Source organism: Gossypium arboreum, chromosome 10 (genome assembly GCF_025698485.1).
Source record: "Gossypium arboreum isolate Shixiya-1 chromosome 10, ASM2569848v2, whole genome shotgun sequence".
NCBI lineage: Eukaryota > Viridiplantae > Streptophyta > Magnoliopsida > Malvales > Malvaceae > Gossypium > Gossypium arboreum.
In genome coordinates, this window is record NC_069079.1 from 119,780,906 (window position 1) to 119,797,495 (window position 16,590).

General features: G+C 34.9%; 3 long non-coding RNA genes across 4 annotated transcripts; all 3 read right to left on the reverse strand.

Annotated features, from left to right (window-relative positions):
* Nucleotides 1-755: 755 nt before the first annotated feature.
* LOC128281454 (uncharacterized) lies at nucleotides 756-11,618 on the reverse strand. 2 transcript variants are annotated; one of them, XR_008271666.1, is made up of 3 exons: nucleotides 11,441-11,618; nucleotides 10,484-10,525; nucleotides 756-996 (listed from the first exon to the last, which is right to left on the reverse strand). It is a non-coding gene; the product is annotated as an uncharacterized LOC128281454 (long non-coding RNA). The 2 variants fall into 2 exon arrangements; XR_008271665.1 differs by lacking the exons at nucleotides 10,484-10,525; nucleotides 11,441-11,618 and adding exons at nucleotides 2,019-2,060; nucleotides 2,977-3,206.
* On the reverse strand, nucleotides 9,349-10,477 carry LOC128281457 (uncharacterized). The gene is made up of 2 exons (XR_008271670.1): nucleotides 10,252-10,477; nucleotides 9,349-9,592 (listed from the first exon to the last, which is right to left on the reverse strand). It is a non-coding gene; the product is annotated as an uncharacterized LOC128281457 (long non-coding RNA).
* Nucleotides 11,619-15,216: 3,598 nt separating the features above from the next.
* LOC128281456 (uncharacterized) lies at nucleotides 15,217-16,302 on the reverse strand. The gene is made up of 2 exons (XR_008271669.1): nucleotides 16,077-16,302; nucleotides 15,217-15,409 (listed from the first exon to the last, which is right to left on the reverse strand). It is a non-coding gene; the product is annotated as an uncharacterized LOC128281456 (long non-coding RNA).
* Nucleotides 16,303-16,590: the final 288 nt, after the last annotated feature.

Sequence of the window (16,590 nt, forward strand, 5' to 3'; positions counted from 1 at the left end):
CTATATAAAGCCAATAAAAAATCTGTTGTAAAAAAAGAGATTTCGGATTGGAGAAAATACATACATTATTTTAAAAACAAAAAAAGAGTAGATCAATACCACAGATCATTCGAATACCAAAACCAAGACCGAAAGTAAAAAAGGTGATTAAATTTTTTTTTATTTACCGAATCTATTTCTTTTTTTTTTCTTTTTTTCTTTTCTATTCAAACACATATCCATATCCATATATATATATATATATATATATATATTATTTAACTAAAAAAAAAATTTTACCTTTTAAAGCCACTGGATCGTGGTGGCGGCAATGACGACGGCGGTCAAGCGACCGGACGGCGACCGGCCTTGTGGCCAGAAATCGTCTCTCCTTCTCCCCTCTTGTAACACCCCAAACCCGGCCCAGAAGTTATGGCCGGATCCGGCATGCCACATCAAAACGTAAAAAAAAAATTTCTATTCTAAGTCCGTAAAATCGTACTTGATGTTCAAAAGATTAATTCATTAAGGGTTAAAGTGAAAGGAAGTCGCACGGTAGGAAACCGGAAAAGAGGTGGTGAGTCCATCGGATCGCTTAAGTACCAAGCTCCTTCGGATCCAATCCTAGACATGCATACCGCCATTGCCATACCTTAACGTCATGGATATTTCTAGAAACCGATTTGATTAAATCATTTTAGGAAAAGTGATTAATTTTGGAAAATACTTTCATTATGGAAGCTTTGCTTGTAGTCGTGTTATTTTGAAATCAACTGTTGTTTTTGAAAACGCGCCCTAAAGCTATCCAATTTCAACAGTTAAAATAAATATTATCTATCTTAATAAAACATATAAAAACCATCAAAAATAAATAAGCGGCCTTATTACATTTAAAAGCCCAAAACCTCAAACGTAATTAAAAGGATGTCCAGTTCACCAGAAGAAAATCAAACTTTCAGAACGGGTGGCCACTCCGAATTCCCTCACAGCTCCAAGCCCACTATGGTTGGGGATTTCCTGCGTGGATGAAAATAAAAGGGGTGAGTTTGGGGAAACTTAGTGTGTAAGGAAAACCCATTCAAAGCCCAGGTCAGCTCAAGCCTATTGGGCCTAAGCCCATTCAGGTAACAGTGGTACTGGGCCAGAGCCATTTTCAGATAACAATAAACTAGGCCTTAGCCCCTTATTCAGATAACAGTATGGCCCATAGGCCCATTTCAAAATACATGCAACACCAGTAAACATATGCAAGCCCATTTGGGTAACAATGGCACTGGGCCAGAGCCCTTTTTAGATTACAATAAACTGGGCCTTAGCCCCTTATTCAGATAACAGTATGGCCCATAGGCCCATTTCAAAATACATTCAACATCAGTAAACATATGCAAGCCCATTTTGGGAGACTACTCAACCCACCAACCACTACACTCCACCCGTACCAGCCATACACTCCATGTGGGGAATAGCTCAACCCACCCAAATTTAACACTCCACAGCTTGCGACCTTGCTGCTCGGTTAATAGAAATTGAGGCACGACCTCCAAGACGTGGACAAGCCACTTTCAATACTTCCTCCGTCAATATCCCATCCCATGCATCGATAATAACAACATGGCATGCGTTGAATAACAACATCAAACATGCATTTAGGTCAATTTAACCCTAGGGGTATTTCGGTAATTTAACTCCTAGGGGTAAACGTAAATTTTCCACTTTTAAAGGTATTTCAGAATTTATCTATTTTAGGGTTTTTCATGCATATTCCTACCTTTCACGTACTAACAGAATCACTACCGAGGGTTCTTACCGAATTGGGCCTATTGGCCCATCATTCTAATTTTGGCCCATTAAGCCCAAAAATATCGAGGGCACAGAAATCATGCACTTTGCAGTCCAAATTTTGCAGTTTACCAAAAATATTAATCGATTTACCTCACGAGCATTCGCACACTCGCAAATCTACAAAATACCGGTTTTCGGCATTTTGGCTTTTCGACTTTTGCCGATCCAGACTAAGAAAGAGGGTGTTAGTTACACACCTGTTTGCAACGATATGCTGACGAGATCCACACACGAACTGCCTACAATTGGATTACTAACACGTTAATCTAACTATTCAAATACGAACTACGTATTAACCCCTTACAATATTCAGTCAACCACACCTACATATCATAGTAAGCTTATAAGAAATCAATAAGCAACTCACTAACAAATTTTTGTCAATGTTTACCACATAATCATAATTTCACTGCAAGCTGTCTTCCTGAGCAACAGTCACTAAATCATTTATAATTGGAGCTACGAAACTCTAAATCAAGTTCCGTTAATTTTCCCTGAAAATAGACTCATGTATCTTCTATCCATAAAATTTTCAGAATTTTTGGTTTAGCCAATCAATACCAGAATTTTCTCAAAGTTTCCCATGTTTCACTGTTTGACTAATCTGACCACCCTTCATTACGAATAAAATTTCTCATTGTACAGAATTCAAAATATGTTCTTGTTTCTTTCATTAGAAACTAGACTCAATAAGCTTTAATTACATAATTTATTCAGCTTCTAATTCATCTCCTGCAATTTATGGTGGTTTTCCAAAGTCACGTTACTGCTGCTGTCCCAAGCAGATTTATTACCAAATCACTCTTTCATACACCTATCTTGCATGCATGTTATTTAAACATGTATATCACCAATCAATCATCACATATCTATGATTTTTACTTAAGCATAATCTCCATTTCATCATTTTAAAGCACATGTTAGCTGATTTTTCCCTTTAGCATCTAAGGCACATGCATGCTCATTTGTTTGGCTCAACTTCACATATCTTCCATTTTTCATCAAAAGAACATGAAACAACAACCATTTCCTTCATTTTAATTCATGACTAAATGCTCACAACACAACTAAAAATCAAAATATACTTCAAGAGTTAAGGTAGAATCAAGAAGAACTCATGAACCTCAAAATAGAAGCAAGGTACCAAGAACTTACCTTCAATTTTGCTCCTCCTAATGACCGAATACTCAAGAGCTTTCTCCTCTCCTTTCTCTTCTCTAACTTTCAGCTATGATGAACAAAGATGGACAAAACTTTGTTCTTTTCACCCCTTTTTTTTCTTTTAATAAAACTTCATATTTCATCCATTTAATTCTTTAATACAAAAGACATGATATTCTTATCATGAAACATTTACCTAACCCATTATCATGGAACATTTACCTAACCTATTATCATGAAACATTTACCTAACCCATTATCATGGAACATTTACCTAACCTATTATCAATTTGTATCAATTTGTACCATAAATTATGGATATCAAGTGTACATTTTGTCTACAACAACATGATGGTTGGCCACTTCATGTAAAATGGGAGGTTTATCATGCAAATCCTCCTATTTTGCACTCCTATTTATTTGGCCACTTCAATTTAGCCTATAGCATTTTCAAACATTTTCACATAGGTCCTATTTCATCATTTCACCCCCTTTTTCTTATGGAACAAAAATTAACTAAAATTGCCGGGTTCTATCTTAAGCTTGGGCTTTCTAGAGGCCCACTAACATAATTAAACCTATGCCAACATTCACAGAATTCCCGAAAATTGGGGCGTTACACCTCTCTCCTTTTTTTTTCTTTGCTCTGCAGAAAATGAATTTTTTTTGAAGATTTTGGCCCTTTTATAGCTTCCCAAAACGATGTCGTTTTGGGGGCTGCCCTTTAACCCTAAAACGACGTCATTTTGCCCTGGATCGGGTCGACCCGACCCTAACCACTCAGGATCCGCGTGTTTTTGCTTATAGGGGCTAATTGCGCGCGCGGTCCTTTCGCATTTTCTATATGTTTCAATCAGGTTTTTATGTATTTTAATTTGGCCCTATAATTTGTTGCGCTTTCCAATTTGGTCCTCAATGCTGTTGCGCGTTTTGGTTGAAGGGATTTATTTTGTTTTTAGTCCCTCCACTATTTATGCGCGTTGAAATAGGTCATTTTCTCTTCTTTTTTATCTCAGATTTCCCCCAAACTTCATTTTTAATTCAATTTTATCTTTTTTTACTTTTTCTCATTATTTTATTTCAATTTTAATATTATGTATACTATTATATTTTATTACTATTATTATTTTATTTATTATTTATTAGCATTAGTATTGTTTTTACTTAATACTTATATGTATATATATTATATAGTATTATTAACAATTTTTTTTGTTATTATTATTTTTCTTAATATTATATTATGTATATATTCTTTTAATATATTAGGTATATTTTAAATTCTATATTACGTATATATATACATTTTTATACTATATTATGTATACATTCTTAAATATTATTAGTTATATATTTTATATTATCATATATATATATATATATATATATATGTCTAATATTATATTACATATATACTTTAAACGCTATATCAAGTAATGTATATATTAGGTACAGTTTTCTTAAATATTATATTATATATATTTAAATACTAATACTATGTATATATGTTTTCAATATATATATATGTTTACGTATATATAGCGTTACTAATTTTCTTTTATTATTTTTATTTTCCCTGTACATATTGTCGTTTATGTGTTCTTATTATTACTATATCTATTATTTATTAGCATTTTACTATTACTATTATTAGTATTATTTTTATTCAATACTTATATGTATATATTATGTTTTTTAATACTATATTTTAATACCATATATATTGTGTATATTCTTAATACTAAATATTGTATGTATTTTTAATAACTATATTATATGTGTATATATTATGTACATATTTTTCATATTATTATGTATTTTTAATATATATATATATATATGTGTATATTTATGTAGTATTATTAATAGTTGTTTTTAATATTATTATTATTTCTAATATGTATACATTACGTATGTAATAGCCCAAATTTGACCGGACTTAAATAAAGAAAAAGAAATTAGATAAATAAATAAACATTTATTTGTTAAATAGTCCATTGAAAGTCTAGGCCTACTGTTGCTACCCAAAGCCCAAATACAAAAACCCATATCCGGGTATAACCCAATAGCCAAAACAATACCTAGTACCCCTGACCTAAACCCAAACCCAATTAAGACCCGTTACACCCAGCAACCCGTTAGACTCATTATCCCTGCTAGCCTAAGTCAGACCTAACCCATTACATTACAGACCTTGGCCCAAAACAAAACAGCCCAAAAGGCCCAACAGACTTAAGAGAAACAGGGAAACCCTAGGGTTTCCTGAATACTGTGACGCCGCAAACGTTTCTGAAAGCTTCAGGGAGTGTCTGCCAATCCCCAAATCGAGGCCACCGTTTAATGAGTTGTCCCAAGGGCCTTCAATGCTCATCAACGCCCCGATCATTGGTCGTCCCTTGGTCTGGCCCCAAATTACGTCATGAATGTCATGACCGTCACTAAGGCTCCATCAGCACCGTGATCAGTGCACGCGTCTACACCAGCATGGTCACCGCCAGATCCCTCGCTCGATTGCCTGCACAAAAAGGAAACAGACAGCAGATAGCGAAAAAAACAGAGCAAAGAATGGCAAGAAAATCGCAGCACATCAGGAGACATAGAATAGAAAGAAATCTTAGATTTCTTTCCCTGAATATGTAAAGGACTATAAAGCCTTTCTTTTCACTTGTAAAAGGGCATGCACTGGAATATACACAGAGAATCAATAAAAACTAAAGAATCAGCAAAAAAGTTTATTTTCGCACATATACACGCATCAAGCATTTCAATCGACTAAGTACTCAAAGGTGATACTTTTAAATACATGTATAAACTGTAAATAATGAAAAGGAGAAGGGTCGAACCTTTATTTGCGTTGAAAATGGGGTTTGGACCTTCGACCATCGTACGGGAAGGAATTGGTGACGGCGCGTAGACGCGTGAGGCCGAGAACTAAGTTTCGGCTCGACAGAGGCCAGAACCCATCATTCTCTCTCTCTCCTCTCATTTCAGAGAGAATTTTAAGTTTTTTTTTTAAAAAAACCGGTGTAAAATGATTTTTAGGCTAAGGTTTTGGTTCTTATAGCCCCTGTGAAACGACAGCGTTTTAGACCCCCAAGATCCGCGCGTTGACCCGATTACCCGGGAAGGATCCATACATTTTTAAAATTGGGTTAATTTCCCAATCAGTCCTTCTACCCCTTTAGTGTTTACGATTAAACTTTTTTTTATTTATGATTTGGCCCTATTATTTTATTTTAGTTTTTAATTTGGTCCTGACAGTTGTTAAATTTCATTTTGGGAAACGTCGCCGTTTTGGGAATAGGGAAATTTGCCCAGTGAGTCCCTTTAATTTTGCGCGCGTTTTAAATAGGTCCTTAATTTAGTTTTATTCCTTTCAAAATTCGCCCCATAATTTTGTTAAACTTTAAATTTAGTCTTATATTTATTATATTATTCTATATATATTTTTTATTATTTGTTTATTTCTAATTTTACTTTTATATTATATATTATAAAATTATTTTATTATAAGTATTATTTTTAATTATATATTATTATTACTTATTATATATTATTTTTCTTAAATTATTATTTTACATCTCTTTTATATATTATTATATTTTCATATATTATATTTATTAATTACTTATATATATATATATATTGTTTTATATGTTACTTCATATTATATCTATTATTTTTTTCTTATATGTTTATATTACATTTTATTATATAATCTTTATTATGTTTCATTTTATATTATTTTTATATATATATGTTATGTATATTATGTATCGTAAATTATATTTTTTATATATATTATTTTAAAATATAAATTATTATTATTAAATCATATTTTTAACTCACATTATATATACATTTCATTTTTTATTTATTTACTATACATATATTGTTTCATTTTAAACTAATATTGTTATATTATGAAATCTCTTACATACTTTCAAACCAATATATTATTATATAATTATTATTCTTTTATTCTTGTTACTATGTTATTATATTATATATTAAATACTATTGATATGAAATGTCTTGTTTTTAATTGTATGTATATTTTGTTAGCAATCAATCATTTTTTATTAGTTCTTCTATATGTTTTGTATTGTATGTATCATGTATGTGTTAAATTTTTATTATAATTATATGCATATTGACATTACATTTATTCTATTTGAATATCATGCATTATTTGATTATATTTGTTTTTATATCACGCATTATTTAAATATTATCTCATATGTTTATATATCTTGTTTATTCGTTCTCAATACATGCTATATATCTTTGTTTGCATTTTTTGCTTTATATGTATTATTATTTATATCGTAGTATTCATTTTTTATCTACCTAGTACAATAATATATTATTATGATTTAATACAATTCTCCACACATCATCTTTAAAAAGACAAGGCTCCAAAATTTTCAAAAAATATAAAGGCAATGCTTGGTGTTTGGAAATTTCGGAAAAGTAGTGCCCTAACTTATTGGGTTGCAACTTTTCTCGTTAAGTTCGAATAATTAAGTACCCTTCTAAATTTTTAAAGGTTTTCAAAATATAAGTGACTGTCTTGGAATTGCAAAGTGATATGTCCTAACTTATTGGATGTAGCATTTTGTTGTTTCGAGATAGAGATTTCTAAAAAGGCTAACTTATAGTCAATACTTTGATACAAGTGAACCCAAAATTTTCAAATACTTTAAAGAGGATTACATCTTAAAATTTTTAAGATTTCCGACATTAAAGACATTTTGATAATCAATTAGGTACCAATTTTTGGGCGTTACGAGGGTGCTAACCCTTCCTCGTACGTAACCGACTCCCGAACCCGTTCTTTTGATTTTGTAGACCAAAACCAACGATTTTAAAACAAAATGTTTTAAAGATGATCCAATCACACCTAAAAAAGATTGGTGGCGACTCCCGTTTTCATTTTTTAAAATCGATTCCCATTTTCCAAAATTCGATTTGAAAATGGTTTCGACAACGTATATTTTTTTAATACTATGTATATACTTTTAATACTATTATTATGTTTATATTTTAATATATAAGCGTATGTATATAGGTAACATTATTAGTGTTTTTTAACATCATGTTTCCGTCACTTTACTAACTATTATTATATGTATGTATATATTTATTGTTTTTATTTCGTGTTTAACACTATTATTACGTTTAATATCGCATGCATGGTTATTGTTTTTAATATTATTATCATATTTATTATTTGCTTGATGTATTTCTAATTCTTTTATTTTTGTTTCTTACTCTTTGTATCTGCTTGCTTTTCTTATTATATTATTAGCATATCATTTATTATTATTATTTTCTTTTTATTGTAAATATTGTTTTTATTATTATCCTAATGCTCTTATATTATATGTTAATTTTTTCATTCATTATATCATTGTTTGCACCGTTTATTTATTTATGAATTTTATTTTAAAAATATTTTTATTCATGTTTTTTTCAACAAATAAGGCAATGTACCAGTTTAACATTAAGTCATCGATTTCATCGCTATGTTGGGTGAAATTCGTCGGCTTGTGTTAAAAACGGGACGCCCTTCAAAAGAAACCGAATATTTAAAATTCTGTTGTTTTGATCGAATCACGATTAAATTTTAAATTGAACTCGTATTTTTGAGAATTAAGACAACGCGTGTTTAATGAGATACCAATTTTGGGCGTCGTAGGGGTGTTAATACCCTCCCTGCGCGTAACCGACTCCCGAACCCTACTTTTTCTCTGGCTTTTGACGTAGACCTAAACTCGGCCTTCTTTTTGTTTAAAAAAATAAATTTTCTTTTAAAAAAAAGAGGATTTGTTAGGTGTCCGATCACACCTAGGAAAAAGGATCGGTGGCGACTCCCTTTTTTAATAAAATCGAAAGTCGGTTTTCAAATTTCCAATAAATTGCCTCAATTAGCGACCGAAAGCAAAAATATTTACGTCGCTACACATAGGTTGATGGTTAGCCTATATTGTAGCACCCCAAACCCAGCCCAGAAGTTATGGCCGAATCCGGTATGCCACATTAAAAACGTAAAAAAAAATTCCATTCTAAGTCCAGAAAATCGTACTTGGTGTTCAAAAGATTAATTCATTAAAGGTTAAAGTGAATGGAAGCTGTGCACCAGGTAGGAAACCGGAAAAGAGGTGGTGAGTCCATCGGACTGCTTAAGTACCAAGCTCCCTTCGGATCCAATCCTAGACATGCATACCGCCATTGCCACACCTTAACGTCATGGATATTTCTAGGAAACCGATTTGATTAAGTCATTTTTAGGAAAAGTGATTAATTTTGGAAAATACTTTCATTGCGGAAGCTTTTCTTGTTGTCGTGTTATTTTGAAATCAATTGTTGTTTTTGAAAACGCACCCTAAAGCTATCCAATTTCAACAGTTAAAATAAGTAATACCTATCTTAGTAATACATATTAAAACCATCAAAAATAATTAAGCGGCCTTATTACATTTAAAAACCCAAAACTTCAAACGTAAATAAAAGGATGTCCAATTCACCAGAAGAAAATCAAACTTTCAGAACGGGTGGCCACTCCGAATTCCCTCACAGCTCCAAGCCCACTATGGTTGGGGATTTCCTGCGTGGATGAAAATTAAAGGGTGAGTTTGGGAAAACTCAGTGTGTAAGGAAAACCCATTCAAAGCCCAAGTCAGCTCAAGCCCATTGGGCCTAAGCCCATTCAAGTAACAGTGGTTACTGGGCCAAAGCCCTTTTCAGATTACAATAAACTGGGCCTTAGCCCTTATTCAGATAACAGTATGGCCCATAGGCCCATTTCAAAATACATGCAACATCAATAACATATGCAAGCCCATTTGGGGAGACTACTCAACCCACCAACCACTACATTCCACCCGTACCAGCCATACACTCCATGTGGGAATATCTCAACCCACCCAAATTTAACACTCCACAGATTGCGACCTTGTCGCTCAGCTTATCAAAGAATTGAGGCAAAGCCTCCAGTACGTGGACAAGCCACTTTCAGTACTTCCTCCGTCAATATCCCAATCCCATGCATCAGATAATAACAACATGGCATGCAGTAAATAACAACAGTCAAACATGCATTTAGGTCAATTTAACCCTAGGGGTATTTCGGTAATTTATCTACTAGGGGTAAAACTGTAAATTTTCCACTTTTAAAGGTATTTCAGTAATTTATCTATTTTAGGGTTTTTCACGCATATTCCTACTTTTCACGTACTAACAGAATCACGTACCGAGGGTTCTTACCGAATTGGGCCCGTTGGCCCATCATTCCAATTTTGGCCCATTAAGCCCAAAAATATCGAGGGCACAGAAATCATGCACTTTGCAGTCCAAATTTTGCAGCTTACCAAAAACATTAATCGATTTACCTCACGAGCATTCGCACACTCGTAAATCTACAAAATACCGGTTTTCGGCATTTCGGCTTTTCGACTTTTGCCGATCCAGACTAAGAAAGAGGGTGTTAGTTACACACCTGTTTGCGACGATATGCTGAAGAGATCCACACACGAACCGCCTACAATTGGATTGCTAACACGTTAGTCTAACTATTCAAATACAAACTACGTATTAACCCCTTATAATATTCGGCCAACCACAGCTACAGATCATAGTAAGCTTATAAGAAATCAATAAGCAACTCATTAACAAATTTTTGTCAATGTTTACCACATAATCATAATTTCACTGCAAGCTGTCTTCCTGAGCAACAGACACTAAATTATTTATAACTGGAGCTACGAAACTCCAAATCAAGTGCCGTTAATTTTCCCTGAAAATAGACTCATATATCTTCTATCCATAAAATTTTCAGAATTTTTGGTTTAGCCAATTAATACCAGATTTTTCTCAAAGTTTCCCATGTTTCACTCTTTGACTAATCTGACTACTTTTCATTACGAATCAAATTTCTCATTGTACAGAATTCAAAATATGTTCTTGTTTATTTAATTAGAAACTAGACTCAATAAGCTTTAATTACATAATTTATTCAGCTTCTAATTCATCTCCCACAATTTATGGTGATTTTCCAAAGTCACGTTACTGCTGCTGTCCCAAGCAGATTTATTACCAAATCACTCTTTCACACCTAACTTGCATGCTTGTTATTTAAACATGTATATCACCAATCAATCATCACATATCTATGATTTTACTTAAGTATAATCTCCATTTCATCATTTTAAAGCACAACATGTTAGCCGATTTTTCCCTTTAGCATCTAAGGCACATGCATGTTCATTGTTTAGCTCAACTTCACCTATCTTCCATTTTTCATCAAAAGAACATGAAACAACAACCATTTCCTTCATTTTAATTCATGACTAAATGCTCACAACACAACTAAAAATCAAAATATACTTCAAGAGTTAAGGTAGAATCAAGAAGAACTCATGAACCTCAAAATAGAAACAAGGTACCAAGAACTTACCTTCAATTTTCCTCCTCCTAATGACCGAATACTCAAGAGCTTTCTCCTCTCCTTTCTCTTCTCTAACTTCAGCTATGATGAACAAAGATGGACAAAACTTTGTTCTTTTCACCCCTTTTTCTTTTAATAAAACTTCATATTTCATCCATTTAATTCTTTAATACAAAAGACATGAAATTCTTATCATGAAACATTTACCTAACCCATTATCATGAAACATTTACCTAACCTATTATCATGAAACATTTACCTAACCCATTATCATGGAACATTTACCTAACCTATTATCAATTTGTATCAATTTGTACCATAAATTATGGATATCAAGTGTACATTTTGTCTACAACAACATGATGACTGGCCACTTCATGTAAAATGGGAGGTTTGTCATGCAAATCATCCTATTTTGCACTCCTATTTATTTGGCCACTTCAATTTAGCCTATAGCATTTTCAAACATTTTCACATAGGTCCTATTTCATAATTTCACCCCCTTTTTCTTATGGAACAAAAATTAACTAAAATTGTCGGGTTCTATCTTAAGTTTGGGCTTTCTAGAGGCCCACTAACATAATTAAACCTATGCCAACATTCACAAAATTCCCAAAAATTGGGGCGTTACAACTCTACCCTCCTTAAAAAAATTTCGTCCTCGAAATTTATCTAATCCAAACAGATGAGGATATTGTTGTTGCATCGTCTCTTCTGGCTCCCAAACTCAGAAGTTTCCCCTTCCTTAACTTGTTGAAAACGAGCGACCAAAGACTCATCGTTCAACTGTTTTTCCTTAATCTGATCCACCCAGGTTGGCCTCACTTGCAACTCAGCCAACAGACTTCCATCATCATACAGACTCAGACGAGCAAACATTGCTCTCAGATCAGATACAGCTTTACGACTTAGAGCATCGGCTACCACATTAGCCTTGCTTGGGTGATACTCGATCGAACAGTCATAATCCTTAAGCAACTCAATCCATCTCCTTTGCCTAAGGTTCAGCTCCTTCTAAGTCAACAAATACTTAAGACTCTTATGGTTAGTGTATATAATACACCTTTCTCTGTACAAGTAATGTCTCCAAATCTTAAGTGCAAATATCACTGCTGCCAACTCTAAATCATGAGTTAAATAGTTTCCCTCATGAGGCTTAAGCTATCGTGATGCATATGCAACCACCTTACCCTCTTGCATTAACATGCAGCCCAAACCCACGTGTGATGCGTCAATGTACACAATAAAATCATTCCCAGACTCTGGCTGAATTAACACAGGTACTTCAGTCAGAACTTTCTTCAACTTCTCAAAAGCCTCCTGCTGGGTCTCAGTCCATACAAACGGTACACCTTTCCTTATGAGTTTTGTCAGAGGTACTGCCATCATAGAAAAACCTTCCACAAACCTTCTGTAGTATCCTGCCAGTCCTAGGAAACTTTGTATTTTCGACACCGTCCTAGGTGGCTTCCACTCCAAAATTGCTTCAATCTTTCGAGGGTCCACCTTAATCCCTTCGGCAGAGACCACATGTCCTAAGAAGGTTACCTCCTTCAACCAAAATTCACACTTGCTGAACTTCGCAAAGAGTTCCTTCACCCTTAATACTTACAGCACTATACGGAGATGCTCATCATGTTTCGTTTCAGTTTCAGAATATACCAGGATATCGTCAATAAAGACGACTACGAACTGATCCAAAAATGGTTGGAACACACGATTCATCAGATCCATAAACGCTGTAGGAGCATTCGTTAGTCCAAATGGCATAACCAAAAACTCATAATGACCATACTGAGTCCTGAATGTCATCTTTTGGATATTTGCCTCCTTGACCCTTAACTGATGATATCCAGATCGAAGGTCGATCTTGGAAAATACAGAAGCTCCTCTAAGCTGGTCGAATAGATCGTCAATCCTTGGCAATGGATACTTATTCTTAATCGTCAGTTTGTTCAACTGGCGATAATCAATGCACATCCGCATCGTACCATCCTTCTTTTTCACGAATAGCACTGGTGCTCCCCATGGAGACACGCTTGGCCTAATAAAGCCTCTATCCAACAACTCTTGAATTTGAGCATTTAACTCTACTAACTCCTTCGGTGCCATCCTATATGGTGCGATAGACACAGGCGCCATTCCAGGTAACAAGTCTATTCCAAACTCAACTTCTCGATTCGGAGGCAATCCTGGAAGCTCCTCCGGAAAAACATCTTGAAACTCCTTTACAGTCCTAACCTTATCCACTGTCAGTCCCTCCTCTTCTGACTGACTTACAAATGCCAAATAGACCTTACAACCTTTCCGAATCCACTTTTCGGCTCTTAATGCCGACACCACATTGGACAAATAATCCCTTCGCTCACCTATCACCATAACCTCCTCATCCTTTGTGGTCCTTAACTCTATTCGTTTAGCAGCACAATCCAAAGTCGTTTTATGCTTAACAAGCCAGTCCATTCCCAAAATAAGATCAAACTCTCCGAATGGTAACTCCATCAGATCTCTAGGGAAAATCTTACCTTAAGTTTCTAAGGGTACATTCCTATACAGTTTGTCTACCCTAACCGAGTGACTCAAATGACTTAGTACAGATACCTCACTCACAATCTCCTCAGAGTAGTCCAAGTTGTCCATAATCCGTTCTGTGGCCTCCAACCAATATTCCGCCACATTCAGGGCTACACCAGATACGCCCCTAAAGATCTCCACTCCGTTAGCCCGAAGTCATTCAGAAATAGATCCCCGAACTCCATTGCCCGTACTTGCCCCTCCAACCCTTTCCAGAACACGAAGCATTGCCTATGACAGGGCATCATCCTCGGTAGCCCGATCATACGGCCCATTCTCATTCGCCGGTGGTGGTCGTACTACTCCAGTGGGTATGTGTTCAGAAGACGAAGATCCAGCTTGAGTACTACCTCGGCCTCGACCACGGTCTCTTCCCTGAGTAGCTCACTACTCATATCGATTTATCTTGATTATGAATTTTTATGCATCAATTAATATTCCAGTGTTTATTACAGATGTTTTATGAATCAGACAGTAATTCAAAGTTTGTTTTCTCAGAATCAAAGTCTAGCTACAGTTTCAGTCTCTTATCAGATTTTCCTATGGTTTCAAAATAATCCTATCTAGAGTATTCTAGTAGGGTTTCAGTACAGACAGATAATTCAGAAAAATATTCAGAAGAGTTCAGAGTAATACTTACAGACTTGAGCCGGAGATTCGGAATGCCACCTTCTAAAGATCTAAATTTTGAAAATCGATTTTTTCGCATTCTTTATAAAATTTTCGCTGTCGAAAATCTTTATTTTGTAAACCCATTCCACAGTGAGTTGTTACAACCTAGGCTCGATACCACTAAATGTAGCACCCCAAACCCGCCCGAAGTTATGGTAGAATCCGCATGCCACATTAAAACGTAAAAAAATTTCCATTCTAAGTCCGAAAATCGTACTTGATGTTCAAAAGATTAATTCATTAAAGGTTAAAGTGAATGGAAGCTATGCACCGGTAGGAAACCGGAAAAGAGGTGGTGAGTCCATCGGATCGCTAAGTACCAAGCTCCTTGGATCCAATCCTAGACATGCATACCGCCATTGCCACACCTTAACGTCATGGATATTTCTAGAAACCGATTTGATTAAGTCATTTTAGGAAAAGTGATTAATTTTGGAAAATACTTTCATTATGGAAGTTTTGCTTGTTGTCGTGTTATTTTGAAATCAATTGTTGTTTTTGAAAACGCACCTAAAGCTATCCAATTTCAATAGTTAAAATAAGTAATACCTATCTTAGTAATACATATTAAAACCATCAAAAATAATTAAGCGGCCTTATTACATTTAAAAACCAAAAACTTCAAACGTAAATAAAAGGATGTCCAATTCACCAGAAGAAAATCAAACTTTCAGAACGGGTGGCCACTCCGAATTCCCTCACAGCTCCAAGCCCACTATGGTTGGGGATTTCCTGCGTGGATGAAAATTAAAGGGTGAGTTTGGGGAAACTCAGTGTGTAAGGAAAACCCATTCAAAGCCCAAGTCAGCTCAAGCCCATTGGGCCTAAGCCCATTGGGCCTAAGCCCATTCAGGTAACAGTGGTACTGGGCCAAAGCCCTTTTCAGATTACAATAAACCGGGCCTTAGCCCTTATTCAGATAATGATGGCCCATAGGCCCATTTCAAAATACATGCAACATCAATAACATATGCAAGCCCATTTGGGAGACTACTCAACCCACCAACCACTACACTCCACCCGTACCAGCCATACACTCCATGTGGGAATAGCTCAACCCACCCAAATTAACACTCCACGATTCTGACCTTGCTGCTTCGATTATCAATAAATTGAGGCAAAGCCTCCAAGATGTGGACAAGCCACTTTCAGACTTCCTCCGTCAATATCCCAATCCCATGCATCAGATAATAACAACATGGCATGCAGTAAATAACAACAGTCAAACATGCATTTAGGTCAATTTAACCCTAGGGGTATTTCGGTAATTTATCTACTAGGGGTAAAACTGTAAATTTTCCACTTTTAAAGGTATTTCAATAATTTATCTATTTTAGGGTTTTTCACGCATATTCCTACTTTTCACGTACTAACAGAATCACGTACCGAGGGTTCTTACCGAATTGGGCCCGTTGGCCCATCATTCCAATTTTGGCCCATTAAGCCCAAAAATATCGAGGGCACAGAAATCATGCACTTTGCAGTCCAAATTTTGCAGCTTACCAAAAACATTAATCGATTTACCTCACGAGCATTCGCACACTCGCAAATCTACAAAATACCGGTTTTCGGCATTTCGGCTTTTCGACTTTTGCCGATCCAGACTAAGAAAGAGGGTGTTAGTTACACACCTGTTTGCGACGATATGCTGACGAGATCCACACACGAACCGCCTACAATTGGATTGCTAACACGTTAGTCTAACTATTCAAATACAAACTACGTATTAACCCCTTACAATATTCGGCCAACCACACCTACAGATCATAGTAAGCTTATAAGAAATCAATAAGCAACTCATTAACAAATTTTTGTCAATGTTTACCACATAATCATAATTTCACTGCAAGCTGTCTTCCTGAGCAACAGTCGCTAAATTATTTATAACTGGAGCTACGAAACTCCAAATCAAG